Source organism: Rhea americana, unplaced genomic scaffold (genome assembly GCF_003343005.1).
Source record: "Rhea americana isolate MKP2758 unplaced genomic scaffold, rheAme1 scaffold_143, whole genome shotgun sequence".
Taxonomy (NCBI): Eukaryota; Metazoa; Chordata; class Aves; order Rheiformes; family Rheidae; genus Rhea; species Rhea americana.
This window is the reverse complement of record NW_028185517.1, coordinates 1,249,337-1,266,029: the sequence shown is the minus strand read 5'-3', so window position 1 is coordinate 1,266,029 and position 16,693 is coordinate 1,249,337. Positions and strand designations below refer to the sequence as shown.

Here is a 16,693-nt window from a genome sequence, read left to right as displayed (position 1 = left end):
CATCATACCTGCATGAAAACACATAAACACTGCACTGCTTTAAATCAAGCAGGTATGGGAACCGCCATCTGAATTTACTTGCCTTTTTGTCATTGTCTTTGATCTTCCTTTCCAAGTTGTCAGAGGATAGCTGGATTCGGTGGAGTCTAGTCACCTTAGAATTGCTGCCTGCATTGCCCCAGATTAAAAGACATGTAATTGAGTACAAGTTGTTCTGCATGCAAAGAACCAAAAGTCAAGGTTGAGGAATTGTCCTGAAAGAGGAGATTAAGATCTCTTCTCATATCTGCAGGTGCTTTGCTCCCTTCCCTTTCAGGCTTTTTTGAAGTCAACACAGTGACCAGGTTTCAGTTTTTGTGAAGTTTGCAGATATGCTTCCTTTAAAATGGCCTTTATGAGATAGATTTCCTTTGTATGGACATACTGTTACCTTGAACAATTTGCTGGAATTTGYTGTTCATAAATGATGCTCTTCCCCTTTTATTTCAAGAAAAGCCCGTCAAGTTTTGAAGTAGTAAACATGGTTAAAGCCYGGTCTCCACCAGAAGATGACTGTTGTCTGCTCCCATTGATTTTAGTGTGAGCCACAGATGCTCRGCACCATAGGCAGGAGTACCTTTCTGAGGCTGAAGCACATTATGAAAATAGGTTACRGAATAAAGAGGAGGTTCAGGTGGGAAAATGGTTTTCATCCTATTTTTTGCCATTCAATGTCTTGAGGGAGCTGCAGGTGGAGTGAGTGGGAGGTAGGTAAGGGACTGTGTAGTGATGCAGCTCGGGGTGGAATGAATATTCTGCCCATCTGAGATTCTCAAGACACTTTCAGTGCAGTTAGGCCTCCCCTCTTTGCAAGGAAGACAAGAGTTGCTGTTAAGGTGGCCCTCATTAAAAATGGCCTGAATGATGGGAAAGAAGATGCTGAGTAAATTGGCTAAAGCTGCATAAAAAGATAAGGAGGGCAGCTAAGAATGGAATTAGGCATCTTGATGTTCAACCACATGCTTTAGCTTTCGAGTGCATAGTGAGCAAATTCCAGCATTTCTGTCTCCAAAGTCCTGTGCTGGCAAAGGCATAGCAGAATGACAAAGCAAAGAGGTGGGAGAAGGCAGGATCATCTCTTCACTGAAGTATGAGTAAAAAAACACTTGAGGGGACAGTCCAAGCTTACTTGACCCAGCGGATAATTTTTTCCATGTATATGTCACATGAAGGCTGAATAAAGTGATAGAAGGAAAACAAAGACAGCCTTTGCCCAGAGCAAATAAATGGCATTTGAAAACTGTGGTTTAAACAAGGATTACAGTGGTGTTTAACTAGCCTTTCTGGATGGGCCTGAACTGTGTTAGAATGAATTTTAGACAGACAGACATTGAGCTAGGATCTTGTGTATCCATGAGCATGTGTATCTGTATGTTTAAGTCTGACTACAACATACTTAATGGCCCTTTCCGCRTCTATTTAACCCTGATATAAACCCTTAGAGCCAAGATTTAGTTTAAACAGCAGCACTTAAACTGGGTTGTTAAATGTRCATCCTTGGTCTATATGATACAGCTGCATCCTTTTCAGAAAACTGTCCTTAAGAAAGAATGAAAGAGATCAGTCAAGAAAAAAGAGGACATTAAATAAATCAGGCCAAGTAGAAGAAATAGATGAAAAATATGTGGTGAATGGGGCAGAAGAAGAACAACAAAGGGAAATGCACTGATTTAGCCTGTTCCTTTGGAAAATACAAAGGGAGAAAAAAAGAAAGCAGGAGAGAAGAAATGAAAAGCAGATGGTTTTGAACATGTCAAGGCTGATCCTGACTCAGCAGGAAGWATTGCTGTGTGATGCAGGTAATGTTATCAGATGCCAGAGCATATTGCTGCAGTGCCCTTTAAGGGTTGATATAGGACAGCCTTTGGGCTGTTWATTTATTTATTTATTTTTGCTAGTAAGCTACTACCTTTTAATCTAAGYGACCTGAAGTACAGSTGGGAGGCTGCAAGAGGCTTTCAGCAGCTGGAAGCTAGATATAACCCCTTAAAGCCTTGTCGTTTTAGCATCTGTTGMTAAATGAGCTGATATTTGTCAGACATGCACCTTTAAGTTTCAGTAGAAAAATCAGATGGTTGCAGAGGGACAAGAGTGCCTTCAAATAGGRGAGCTGAGGTGTAGGTATGGGAACCTGCATCCACCCCCCAATGCCAGTACTGACTTCTGCCTCGACTCCCAGCAGACAGCAGGGCTGATGCAGCAGTCGCACTGGAAAAGGCTGATTGTAAACTGAACTAAGCTGAATGAGCCAGATTTTGCCCAAGTGTTTTAAGTTAGTCCAGAGAAGACTGGTGAGATATCAGCTGTACGTAGACCTGTGGAGGTGTTTCCACAGTTTATGGGGGCTGTGGAGGACAGCTGTGAAGCTGACTCTTAACTGTGTGCTATAGAGAGCTAAGAAAATTCCTGGTGAAGTGTATTAATACTGAGTGTATTAACTTTGCCTTCTGGTTGGCATGGGAAGGACATTTATGTAACACAAAGCTGAATTTGGCCCTTTTAGATTATTTCTGCTGTGGCTTTGGGACTTAAACTGCCTACGGAAATGATTTAATCCTCATTTTGGCGGAATGTACAAAGAGTCCTCACCTTTGCAACTGTTAAAATTAAAACTCTGAACCAGGACATGCTTCCTGAAGGCAAAGCCAATAAAAACAAGGAACCTCCTGGCTAATGCCACTGTTGTTGGCAGTCAAGGCATGGCTATGTGGAGACAGTAGGTTGGAAGGAAAAGACTTTCCATTTGGGTGAACACAGTTTGTTCATCAAACAGCGACATACCTGTTTGATTTTAGACAATAGTTGCCCAGCAAGTAAATAGAACTGTTCTTTTGTTTAACTGGAAGAAGAGAAATAGTGTAAATCCACACCAAATTGACACAGTTGATAGACATTAACAAGAACATTCTGTGTCAGAAAGAAGAGYGTTTTGGAAGGTTCAGCCATGGAGCTAAGCCTCCTGTTGTGTAAGAAAATCCATGTGAAGATTTAATAATGTATATTTTGGGATGAAATGGGAGGAGCTGCTAAATGTTTATTATGAGCCTGATGCTCCCTCAGCTTAGACGGCAACTGGACAGACCTCTGTTCCTGTGCTAYAGAGTATATGGTTTCCTTTTGGTTGTGGGTGTAACAGCCTAAGAAGACCTGTACTGGGAGGAAGCACAGTCAGTCTTGGAGGCTGTCTCGCTGGAAGCTACTGATCAGTCACTGACTGGCCGTAGAAGTTGCTTGCGGCAGCGTTCCCTGAGTTCCACGGAGGCCGTTAGCACGATGCTCCTCAAGGCCCACGTGAGTGGGCGAGTTCGGTCTGGGATTTTCAGGGGTCATGTAGTGCGGACTTACCTGAAAGGTTTTGGCTTCTGTCTTTCCCATAGATCAAGTGTTTGTGCAGATCCTGGGATGAACATACTTTTAGGGAAGAATGGAAAAGCAGCGAGGAGAGAATTAGCATCCATTCGTTTCCTAAAGAGTATTAAAGTGTATTATTTCATCAGATTTTAGCAGTACTTTTTGCTCTCTTATTCATTCCCAGAATGATTCATTTAGCTATAGGGATGGGTTAGAAAAAGAGGACCATTTATGTGCTAGCAGCAATTCAGAGGAATGATAAAGGTGAATAGTTCTCTGATAAACTGATCTTAGCCTTCATTTTAAAGCCTGAAGAATACAATAAGGTAAGTGAGAAAATCTTTTAGATGCCTACAAGGCAAGAGGGTATGTTTATGAGAGAGTAATGCTCTTCATAGYTGTCACCTCTTTACAATAATGTGTAGTATACCATGGGTGCGGTATATAATGAACCTTYTGATAGGCAACAGAAAGAATTCTGAATAAACTGAGCATGTGAAGGCATCTTGAGACATTGGTATATTCTTGAGATATACATAGGCTTGGTTAAAAGTTTTGCAGAGCATTCTTGTTATATTTCAGTCCATACAGAGATGGAAAAGCAAATGATACTCTTCTGCTTTTAGATTGCATGCGGGATCAAAACTTCAAGCACATGTCTCTGGAATAGCAGATTTCTGACCTCCATCTTCCCATCCTCCTGTGAAATTAGAAGGATTCAAATTTAAGTCTGTCTTGTCCTTAATACATTGGATATGTGATCCCTGCAGACCATCAGTTCTCACTGTTCATTGTCTAAACTTGTACCTTATCACCCATTTAAAATTACTTACCTGAAAATTATTTTAATATTTTATCAGTTCAAACCAGGCTGCTTAATGAATTGAGAAAATGAGTAGAATTTGGGATATTTAAAGAGATCTTACATCCATCAGGCACACCAGCTGCATGTCAGCGACACATTCTTTTTATTGGCTGAGCAAAACATTTCTGTTTGTCTGTTACTCAGTAACRTTGGAACATAGCATCCAGACAAGTCCAAAAATTCAGGGAATACTCTACATATCAGAGGGACAAGCCCATTGATTTTGCTGCAAATCAGAYTTGCTAAAAAAAAAACTGTCAGGAAAAAATGAGGACCTCCAGGCTGCCTGGTGCTGCAGGCAGAGGAATCTTTTGGCCCTTCTCTGCACTTGCACGCGTGCAGCAGAAGCAGCTGCTTAGCTCAGAGGGTGAGGCTGGGTGTAACTTGGATTCTGACAAGGAACAGAATTTTCAGAAGTATTTTTTCAGGGTTGAGTTTGGGGATCCATCATAGGAGGCCTTGGGAACTTGAGGAGATTTGGAATAAGCTGGGATGATTGGGCTGGTGTTAGTTACAAACTGGGGAGCTGAAAGAAGGATGTATAAACTTAAATGGGAACACCCTGCCAGAAGGGATGGAAAGGAAAACAAAGAGACACAGCGGTCGGGGGCGAGGGGCGGATTGGTGTGAGCTGCAGGAATMCCTGAAGCAGAGGATGGAGGAGGTTGGCGCACAAGGTCTGCATAGTGAGGAGGCAGAGGAACAGCAGGGTGGAGACAGTCCTAGAAATGCGTGAAATGCATTTAACTGGCAATGGCTAGAAAGTGTGTGACCCTCCACCGTAAAACCACATTTCTGCAAGAACTTAAGATCACTTCTGCCCTGCCAACAACCTTTAAGGCAGGCTTCTGAGCTGGTTGATTTGTTCTATAATGAGCTGCACACAGTGCTGTTGGAGAGAAGGTTATAGATACTGGTTGCTAAATAGTGGTGACAGTGGCGTTGTGGTAGAACTCAAAGGTCCCGATGACAGGTAGACACCCTCCTGCTGTTCTGTTTGCTGTAGTTGCCTTCCTTATTCCCTATTCCTTATTCTGTCTTACTGATTTTTTTTTTTTAGTGAGCAAGCTGAGCTGCAGACTGTGGTCAGGGTCTGATCAATAGCATAGACTTGATGAATGTTCAGAGGAAAGACGTATGGCTGCTTGTAGTGGTGGCGTCAGGTAAGCTGATGAAGATGGACAATTAAGGAAAGTCCTTCTGAACTCTGTGAATCTCTGTCGGGTTGCTGTGCAATAAGTGTGTGTGTGTGTCGGAGGTAGAAGCCAAAGATGTTTTTAAGGGACTAGTCATGCATATATTTAGGTGTATACCTGCACTAAGAAAAATATGTTAGTCAGGCGAAGAGAGTCTGCTGGTCTTGCACAGTACTTATGCCATGCCTTTGTAATTCCTGTATGTTGAACAAGTCTGGACGAGGTATCTCATCTGGAAGGCAAGTGTATCCTGCTAGTTGTGGAGGCGTAATATAGGGACTGTGTTTAAGGTTTACCCTGTTTTGTTTGGGATTATGAAGTGGATCCATGCCCTCTTTATTCCTAATACGCCTTGTGCCCCTCTTCTTCTCACAGAAGTCACCTTGTGTCTTTATCCTGCTGCACAGTAGGCTTTTTGGCTCCAAAGTTACAACTGTGATGGAAATGCAAGATTCAAGATGCATTAGGCTTTTCTGATAGTTCRTCAAACTCAGAGGCCCTGTCTACATTACTGAAGACAAGAAGGGAAATTTGACTGAAATATCTAGGATGGGCATTCCCCTTGCTAAATGCTTTTGTGGCACCTTAACAGATGGGCACTTGTCAAAACTGTCCATCAGAATAAGTTGCCATTATGATAGACCGGTCCTGTCCTTCATCTCCATGCTTCTTCTCTTTCTTATCTCCAGTCCAGCATCAGTGTGATGSTGTTCCATCTTATTTTTATTTATGGGCTTGCAGAGCACTTAATGGTGAAGCAGGATTACAATAAAAATATCTTTAAATTTATTTCCGCCTCATTTTGGAGTTGCCAGTTCTACTAATCATTTGTATGAACTGTCATGAGCATTAATGAAGTTTTGTAAACATTTTGYTCAGGATTTTTTTTTTCAAGATAAGTCTGCAGGGAGAATTAGGGAGGAATCACCAAGGGTTGGAGTTGGGATTTTCAGACCTCTCAGCTCCCTTTAGTTTGTAATACTTGTTCACCCTTCCTTCCCTCTTCCCTTTCCTCTTTACTTCCCTTTCTGCTTGTGTCTGACGGGTGACATCTCAGCAGAAGGTGGAGATACTTGAGAGGCAGGTGTAGTCAAAGTGGAGTGTGATAAATCCCTGTCTGCAAAGTCTATCAAGACTGATGTCTGAGAAGGGCCAGGAGTGACTGAGAGTCTTTTAACAGTGATGAATGCTACATGGAAACCAAAAGACCGAGCAGTAAGAACATAACCAAGGGCTCTAAGGAAYAAGAGACAACTGCGCCCCAAGCTCTGCCTGCTGGAAATCGTGCCTGTTTTCGGTCTAGCGTGTGGAAGTCTCAGGGGACATGGCTTCATCCTGCGACAGCGAAGGTAAATGGGAGTCTTTCCATYAGCTTCAGCTGGCCCCAGGTTGGATTCATGCCTAAAGCAGGGCCAGTTTGCCCTTGGTTCAACATGTGGAGGCGTTGAACAATCTGATAGTTACAGACACGAGCTGCCAGGTGGGTGCTAGGTCTAGGTGTTTGTGGCAAATGGAGAACTTGGAGYTGAGCTCAGGAAATAGAGAGAGGAAGCCAGAAAGTGCGTGGTAGGCTAGCTTGCCCCCCAGCAGTCTGCCACGTTGCAGCCCACGAAACGGCAGGCCGGGGGGCTGGGGCTGCCCAGCTCGCACCGGAGAGGCCCTGCAGCGTGGGAACGGAGGGAGGGAGACGCGCCGACAGSTCTGGCGTCCGGAGGCAGCCCCTCTGCTCCGCAGGGCGGCATGCACGCATGCTCGCCTGCCTGCAGCTTCCCTGCCCGGGGCTCATCTGCCCGTCTCTGACGGACGAGCGACACGCTGCCCGCGGGTCCTGCTGCCTCTGCTTTAACAGCCGAGCAAGCGCTGCTGCTTCCCCCGCACCCCCACCCCATCCACTTCTTTGTTAGTCGCCTGATCACCGCCTTCAAATCCTTGACCCAAATCCTCCTGTGCCCAGCTTTGGGTCTTATCCTGCTCTGGCCGTTCTGCCCACCAGCGACCTGAGGGGAAAGGTGCTGTCTGCGTGCTGCAYGGTTAAGGAGGCGCTGCTGGATGTCTTGTGCTGTGTGCAAGGAGAGGGAGGCGGGGAAGAGCCCTGGATCAGCCTGAGCCGTGAGCTTTCCCTGATCCACAGCCCTTCCCCATTCCTGCTGACTCAGTGACCCTGGTTTTACAGCCTGGCCCTGTCAGAGACACTGACCTTGCCTGTCTGCTCAAGGGCCTCTGGCACTCAAAGGCCATTCCAGGGCAAACCAAGGCACGCTGAGGAGAAAGTTATTTTGCAGAACTTCAGCTCAGCTGGCCTGGAGGACGGTTAATTCTGCACCGAGACTGGGTGCTGCGCACGTGGCAGGGAATCAGAGGGGTCGCCTTGCAAAAAGTGCTTTTTTATTTCTCTGGGTAGGAAAGTCTACATAGTAGTAAGGAAGAAGCTGAGAGAATTCATCAGCTCTTGGGAATACAGAATATTTTGCCCCTAGACCGCTGGATTAAATGTGGTCTGGGTTCTGAGTTGTAGGGACTCTGTTGGCTTCCTGGTGGGCAGAGACTCAAGTCACATTTTTTTTCACTCTGAGCTGCCACTACTAACTGCATAAATGATAGGGTGAGATTTTCTGACATGTTTTGTGCAGGAGGTCAGATGAGGTAGATATAATGGTCCCTTCTGGGGCTTAAAATCAATGAATTTGTGATTAAGTGGCCCACGGAGACTGGACATTGCAGGTTAAGAGAAAGGAAGCGCCTTGGTGGCGTTTTATGTGGGAGCTGTAGTTATGTACTTCTCTTGCAGCAGCACAAAGGCTGCCAGTCCCCAGGTAGCTATGTCTGTCTTGCTAGGTCCTTTTGAGCAGCTCCAAATTTATCTGTGAATGGTATGGAAGGAAAGGATTTTTTTTGTTTGTTTGTTTGTTTTGGTCTGGTCTGGAGTGCATATGTTGTTTTGGAAATTGGTTATTAGTTTTGTTTTGGTTTTAAAAAAATACTAAGTAAACAAAGTGAGAGCCTTTGAGTGGTTATTTTACATCAGTTCTGGCATTACATAGTCATGCTGTTACATAAGGTTGTTTCTCAGTGCTATAATGATGCAACAGTATTTATAGACCAATCTGGGTTTTCCTCTTAATGGCTTCCATAAAAAGCTCATTATTCCCTTCACACAGTCACTGACTGATTTACATGCTTGTCCTGTCCCTGGGCGTGCGCTCTGCTTTGGGTAGCCCTGAGCAACACGCTCGCACTGTCTGCTTGTTGCTAAATGATTCTGACARCAGCCTGGCTGTGACACTGCTCCGATCCTCACACCAGAAACTTGTCTTTTGGAAGGGTGAGGAGGAGAGGGGCGAAGAGGCTGACAGAGAAGGAGACGGGACGTTTGTTGCTGCAGGGCCTGGGAATGTTGTCGTCTCGGAGCTGCAAACTCCCTATCGTTGTTGTTGTACCGGCCTGGCCGAGCAGGGCACTCGGCTGCAACGGGTGCGTACGATACGCGGGAGGAAGCTGCTGCGGAGTAAACAGAGTCTGTGAATCTGTTAGCTGAGCAGCGGTACCGTCGAAATACATGCTTGAACCGGACCTACACCCGGTCAGGCTGCGAGTGAGGGAGGAAAGGAATCGCRCGTGCGTTCCGCAGGATGGCACAGGAGGGTCTGCGTGGCGGCTGCGTGGGCRCACACCTGCACCGATCTCGGCTTTCCCGGGCTCGGTCAACGCCCTGGCGTCGTTTCCCTTGCAAGCCCTGACATTTCTCCTTTTGCATATTGGATTTTTTTTTCTTTATTGTAGGGAGGGGTAGAGGGCTGGGACAGTTTTATGGCAACTGTATTGATCAGTAAAATTTAATGTAATCCCTGCAGTTGCTGAGTGATCGTTAAGGGGATGGAGAGATGGTGAAACATATTTAAAAAGAAATATTTTTCAGTCTTATTTCCTCCTGTGCTACTTTTCTGAGTTYCTGTCCTCTTCCAGACCTGGCATCAATCTCCTTTCGCATCTCTTCAAAGACACCCATACATTTCTGACAGGGTTTCACAGCTTGAGTTTAAGCTGATTAAATATCAGCAGAAGACTCTGTGGTCCAGTGTTAGATTCATTTGCCATTTTTTCAGCGAAGTGTCTTGTAGGTTTTGGATCTATGTAATTTTGTGCATACTAAGATCATCACTTCCTGTTTTTCATCTTGAATATATTTGCAACTCCTATTGCTGTAGGTCTAGGATGCCTCTTGCCGTTTAATGTCTCCCACTCTGACAGTGCTATTATGCAGTATAGCATCCCCGCATGTATGGAAAACAGCAGCACAAYGTGTTTTAAGTGACATGTCCAGGGAAGTCCGGGCAGGGAACTGGAGCAGAGAATTGACAACTAGAGTTTCAAATTTGTGCTGAGAATCCTAACCACTGGAGCAGCCTTTCTGGATGCACAGGAGAGGTCTGAGCGCCAAGCGAGGGTGCTGCTGAACGGGGCTGCACCGCAGGTGAAAKCCTCCCTGTGCGGAGCAACCTGCACTTCTTGTACCCCTGAGACGAAGCAGTGAGCGCTTGGGGCGTGTGCGCTTGCAGCTCTGCCGCGCTCTGAGCTGCCCGCGTGTGTGYGAACTTGCAGATCGGTGCTGCAGGGCTGTGCCGGCTCTTCCCCGGGGAATACGGACGCAGGTCTGGTGCAGCGCCCACGGCCTCTGGTCAGCACGGGCAGAGCGAGCCCCTGCCGGCCGGCGGGCTGCCGGATGGACAGTCTCCGAAGAGACGCCCGGGGTTTACTGCGGCCCTCCCCGTGAGGAGTACGTGTGGCTACTGCAGTGAGGTGCTGCTGTTTCCGTGGCCTCCTTATTCTGGAGAGGGGCAGCAGACGGAAGGCAGCCATTCTTGAAAGTGATTGGAGTTTTGACCAGCTTTTACCCTCTCCCTCTTTGCAATCACTCTTTGCAGTCACTTTGAGCAGTGTGTTGCGAGAATCACCAGACCCTGCAGGCGCCTGGCTGCCTCTGCTAGATGCAGAGACTCTGACACTGATTTATATTTTGGTTAATTGTCTCCATCCATTAGTCTCCTCATCCTTCTCCCTGCTAAAGATGCAGTCACTGCTAATGTCTGTAAGCGAAACACGTCTAAAAGGCATTGCTCCCAGTCTGAATCCGGCTTGGGCTGACAAGCACGGGAAGCTGCCCCCACAYGAGCACCTTGAGAACGGGAGGTCTCCATTCGGGAGCCCGGGGGACAGGGCAGCCCAGGCGCTGGACGGTAGCTCTCTGCCCAGCCTCACTCAGCAGCCAAGCCCCGAAGAGGCCAAGAGACTGAGGCGYCTGCCCTGGCCTCATCCAGTCCCCTCTTTAAGGGGCTGCATGCTGAGCGTGCTGGCGGGCTGGCCCTGCTGCGAGGCTGCGAAGGTGGGCTTCAGCAGACGTAAGGGACTGGTCTGCTGGGGCCACTCGGCAGTGAGGCGAGCTGACAGGGTGAGGGTGCAAAGCGGGGGGCTGAGTGCTAGTTGGAACGAGGACCAGGGGACAAGATAGGACCAGAAGGGTCTTGGAGCAATAGCTGTCACCTTCAAATACTGCCAATCTCAGGCTTCTGTGCAGATGTTGCTCAAAATAGGACTGTTGCTCCTAGAAGCTAGTCACACAGGATGGCTGCACGTTTGGTTGCCACAGCATCCCTGAAGGGGCTTGCTCCTAATTCATTTATAGGTCCCAAGCGACAGCCACACTTAGTAAATTCGACAGTTCAGTGGCAGTCTCTACCATACACTCCTTTCTCGAGCACATGTTGTAGCTTATTAGCCAGACTAGATGATGTTGCTCATACAATGTTTGCCAGAAATGGCAGTATTGATAGTGGTCTTCAGGTGCTTCTGCAGGTGGAGATTAATCATTGGGTTACAGTGCCATCTTCTCCCAAATAAACACCTTCTCTCTGGGTGACATTTCTACCAGCCACTGATGTGGCCATCTGTCCTGTYGAGTACCTTCTCCTGTAAGCAGTGGAGATCTCAAATGAACACTATTGGACCATTATGCTGCTATTAGAGAACGTCTCATCAGAACAATCAGCTTTGGGGGAGGGAGACAACCTGTTAATTCWATTAAACACAGACAATGCAGTGTTAATGTTCTCTCTTACGCAATCAGAACATAAGCAGAGAACATTAACAGTGATTTTTTTGTTTTGTTTTTTCCTACAGTGGTAATTTTGCAGCCATTAGTTATTTGTAGGTCTCACTGCTGCTTTGCAGAGGGGGCTCCTTTTGACAGGGGATTTTAGACYATCAGCTCTGATCTGTGTCTGAGCTGCACAGGTATTCTTGTTGTCCTAACTGTACTCCTGGTGCCCAGGGCTCACTAGATTTGGGTGTGAGGCCCAGGATGAGGAAGGCTTTGGTTTCTTTTTTCCCAGACCAAACATGGAACCTGTGGAAAGCCCCTGCTGCATGTGTGCTCCCTTGGGGCTTTCTCTGTTTCCAGTATAATAGGTCAAGTGTCTAGTTTTCTTAGAATTCTCCTCCAAGGCCAGGTGGCCAATCTGTTAGCAGCTTTCAGCTCATACCATATCCAGGTGAAGGAGCCATTTGGACTTGACCTTTAAAGTTTTGTGGTTGGTGCTTGCACCATGCATGTCCTGAGTTGTGGTGCACTGTTGAGCTGCTTGTGGCTTAGGCAAAACCTTTATCACAGCTTTCTGCATTCCTGGTAAATCAATCTGTTGCTTCTGTGCCCTGGCTTCATTAGGATTTGAAAATTGCCCAYAATAATATCCAGCCACTTCTCCAACTGTTGCTTTTGGCAGCAACATGGAGCCTAGTGGCAGAATGGAAATTCTGTCAGATGGAAAGCAGCTTGCAAAAGCCTAAGATAGTCTTTTCAGTGGATAAATGGGCACGGCAAAGGTAGGACAGATATACTCTGCATGCTTGATGGAATGATTACTTATCTTAGGCTATATGGAGCACAATAACAAGCACTTGCACACCATCACTGCCAACTTTACTCCTTGTACAGAGCCTTCCTTATGAGGCCARGTTCATTGCAAGGTCTGTGCCACTTGCAGCTGCTCTCAGAGCTGCAGAGTTGGCCTTGGGGGGAGTCTATAGTGCTGTTATGTAGCTGCTACCTTTCCCTTATTTCTTATTAGGAGGGACATCTTTGTGAAGAAAGGATCTCACTCCTTCATTAGCCATCAGAACTCACTTCTTGTTTACCACATGAAGTCCTCATACTTTTTTTTTAAACTCCTCTCCACAGCTGCTGAGTATRATGTTGCAAAAATAGGATGATGCATTCAAAGAGAGAACAAGCAACAGAACTGAAAGTGGCTGTGACTGAAAGTGGCAAAAGGCGTTCATCTCTACTAGAGGGGTTTAGATTCACTGTCCAGATGTAGGGCTGGGTGAAGCTTAGCATTATGGTTTGAGGTCAAATGTGTATTGGATGTGAAATTCAGGCTCAAAAGTCTGGTAGTGTAGCAAGTTCTTTTGTGTATCTTTAGCCACCAAAATAGTAGAAATATCTGAAAAACATGTCTTATGAGCAGAACTTCTAACATGTTGAGCCAGATGTCACAAGGTCTCATGAGACTGTCAGTAACACTGAGTTGCTTTCCAGTTTTGAAAGCAAATTTGGATGTGGCCAACCAGCCACATGCCTCCTGGAATCCCTAGCAGTAAGTACTCAGTTTTCTACCCTTCATTTTACTGCAGGAGCAGAACTTGGTTCTGTGAGACAAAAGTGCCAAAACTGCCATGCCTCAGAACATGCACCTCTGCTGCTTGGATCCCTCTCTTTGACTGTGGGACCCCAAGCTGTTACCAAAACTTGTGCAAACTGGGTATTGCCGTAACAACCTGAAGCCCTACAGAAGGCTATTTGTCTCCTTGACCTTTTAGGAGATCTGTATCTTGCTCAAGCCCCCTTCTGTAATCCGGTTTTTAAAATATAATATTATGCTACTGGAAGGGATCAGACCTTTAATCTGATTCTGTGTGCATGTGTGCTTGTGCATGCATGGGGAAGTGCCTGCATTAACAGGCACCCAGCCGCGGCTCAGAGACGAGACGAAGGAGAAGCAGAGTGCGACTCTGCCTCTGCTGGGGCTGCGAGTGAGCACCTGGGTGGACTTACTAACTTCAGCACGCAGGTGGGGAAATCCTCTACAGAGCAAGGACCTGCCCTCTCCAATCCCCTTAACAACYGTTCCCTTCCCGTGAGTCCAGGTCCCTGCTTTCAGCTCTGTTAAATCACTGTGCCAGGCCAAGCACCGCAGTTTTAGGCATTAAGATGTGTATCTTGGTATCCCTAAAGCGTATGTTCTGGTTCTTGACCTGGGATCCTGCAAGCTGCATATTATTTTGCATGCAAGGGAGGGATCTGTAATGGTGTGTTGGCTCTGCCTGGTAGAGCCCTGAGCCGTAAGTTTGTTGCCCATTCTRCATATGGCAGGATTACTATGAGCAGACTAGGCAGAGTGTAAACCTGGAGGCAAAAAGAGCCTTTTTGCTAAGGGACTGCTGTCTTTTGAAAACACCGTTCTCATGCATCGCCAGCAAGCTGAACACACAGAGAATACCCTGTAAACCGGGCTGAGGGCGAGAGTCTCATTTCTGTGCTGTGCCTGTCGTTTAGGGTATGGTTTGCACTGCGCAGCCCAGGGTGCTGTGCACGCAGTGCCTGAGCCAGCCTACCAGGCTCGCCTGTGAAATATGCCTTGATATGCACTGAACCAGGCCCTGTCTACAGGTTTACAGTGAGTGCAAGAGTCCTGGGCCAACGGTTAGGGTGACGGGATAGGAATCAGAGACAAGCTAGGCAGAGAGACCTGCAACACCAGGCAGGGGCCGGCGCGGCCGCCGGGGAGCCCTGGGGCTGCCCTGCCCAGGTGTGCGGGCTGATCTAAGCCCAGGTGCGCCTCATTCCAGAGGTGCGAGCGATCGCGGTGATCGGGCTGCCCCTGCTGAACAGGGCAGTTTCTGAAAATGGCTGGTATCTGTGCAGAGCCCCTTTTCCTGGCAAGGACTTCGACTAACCAGGCACGAGGAGCCCCTGAAGAACTGAGACCAGGTTAGTTTGCTCTCATGCACGCACAAGGTGGAGGTTGCACCTTCAGAACGAAGATTGGTATTTTATTCTGTTGTCACAGCATGGTGCTAGAAGGTCCCCTATGGTCTAAGCAGAGTCTTCTGCAAGCGTGTTCCTTACTAGAGAGTCCACACGGCCACCACAGTGTGATTGCAGCTGTGTGGAACTATACTAAGTGGTCAGCTTGGTTTACACTGTTTTAAAAAACTGCTTAAAGCCTTGACTTAAACAGAAAAGTAGCTCAAATTTTCATGAAGCCCTGGTTACTKTTCACTTTTTTTGTTACTCCAGGACTGAGCCCCAGCTATGAGCTATGTCCCATTCTGCTAAGTAGAGAGCAAGCCTGGGAGAAAAAGGTATACTCTGCTTTAAACTGCCTCTGCAGACCAGCTCCTGGGGTCAGGCTGCTGTGTTAGAATCTGTCTCAGCCTGTTTGCCTTATCTCCAGGCTTTCCTCCCTTTCCTCTCAGTGTCGTCTTGGTAATCAGTTTGCCTTCTGCAAGGTTTTTCTGGCRAAGTCATGTTTTCCTGGGATCTTGCCTGATTGCACAGGTAGACGGAGTTGAGTTCAAAGCCTGTATAGTACAGTACACCTGTCAGCCCTTTAGTCTGAGCTTATGTGTTGAGCTGTGTCTTGCTAGGTTACTACTTCCTGCACCATGATACTTTTAAATTTAAGGCCATGGRAAAATCTCCTAAAAGCATATGTTTGGGGATTAAAAAATAACAGTTCTGGTGTGATAATATTCCCTTCCGTGTAGATTTCCTGTTTTTAATTTACAGTGGGAATATTGCAGTGTTCTTCACTCTTYGCATTTTGGAAAATCAACTCATGTTAAGGAGTTGCTATACTCTTTTCCGAAGGGAGAGGCAGCTGCATTTTAGTGGTGGAAAAAGCAATTCCTTTTCATAGGTCTGTTAATGTGTTTACATATCAGAGGTGCTTTGGACTCGTGTTTGGGATGCAAGACACTCTGCAAATGCAAAGATGTAATTATCCCATTTTTTCTCTTCCTACTCCCTGCGTTCCTCCCTCTGCACTACTCCCTCATCTCCTCCGCCCTTTCCTGAGCATTGTGCTGATGGCAGCGTTTATCTGCATTTGTCCTCTGTCCCTGACATCCAGTTATTGATTAGCATGATTAAAAAGAACTGATAATCACTTCACATTAATCCCATAAATGACTTAAGACACCAAAATATTTGCATAATGCATCTTAAAGGTGGCAGCTAAAAGAGGATAAGACCCAAAACTGCTTGGCACAGGAGAAATGGGCTTCCCACTCACCTGTGGGCTTGCTTAAGTAATTAGCCTTCTGCTTGCATAAGGAGGTATCTGAACTGGTTTAGYGGAGGAAGATGCAATGGGTGCTCAAAGGCTTTGAGATCTGAGCATCCTACCTCGGTGCTGAGATTGGGGGTGGGGGAGTGTGTGGGGGGAGCCGCAGGGAACATGACAGCGGCTGCTGAGATGAGAGCCTGTTTTTGTCTGCTACATCCTGTGAAAATCTGGAGCCAGACGCCCGCTGAAAGTACCTCTGTCTAAAGACTTTCTGTCATAAACTTATCTGATTAGCAGAGAGCTAGACGACAGATTAGCCCCTGCTTCTGCACCGGGGCTGGGCTCTTCGGAGCATCTGAGCAGATCGGCTCCGGTTGCTGGTGCTGATAGCCTGTAGGTGGGGGTGCAGCAGGTGGGGAGGAGGTGGGGGGGTCACAGGGGGATATTTAAAGGAAGATCATTGCTAGGTAATTCTGCCGGTARTGCACCCTCGGTGTTGCCCTGCTGGTCCCAGGTGAGGACACTCTCCTCTGCACCAGTGGGTTGGTGGTCATGTGCTGTGTGTCGCAGCGGCACAGAGTGGGTGCGCTCGTCATGTGAGTAGAGGTTGGAAGGGACGGAGGTGGGGGGGAGGGCTATATTTCTAATATATATAGGTTTTTGTAAGTGTGGTTTTTTTCTCCTGGCTGTCATATTCATTTAGAAAGAGAAGAGGAAGAAAAATAGCTGCATTTAGCTTGGGGCAAGCACCTTGTGCTAGAAAGATGGGTGATTTAACATGTACTGCAAACCAAAAAAGGGATATGTTACAGTATTTCCCTTTAGATGCATGTATATGTGTTTAGTTTGTTTTTCCTCTTCTGTGTTTGTATATCCTTTTTTTTTTTTTTTTTTTTTTT

General features: G+C 46.7%; 1 protein-coding gene across 3 annotated transcripts in view; it reads left to right on the top strand.

Annotated features, from left to right (window-relative positions):
- The window catches only part of SAMD11 (sterile alpha motif domain containing 11), a 129,365-nt gene that overhangs the window by 57,532 nt on the left and 55,140 nt on the right, over positions 1-16,693 (top strand). The gene's annotated exons all lie outside the window — the stretch shown is intronic.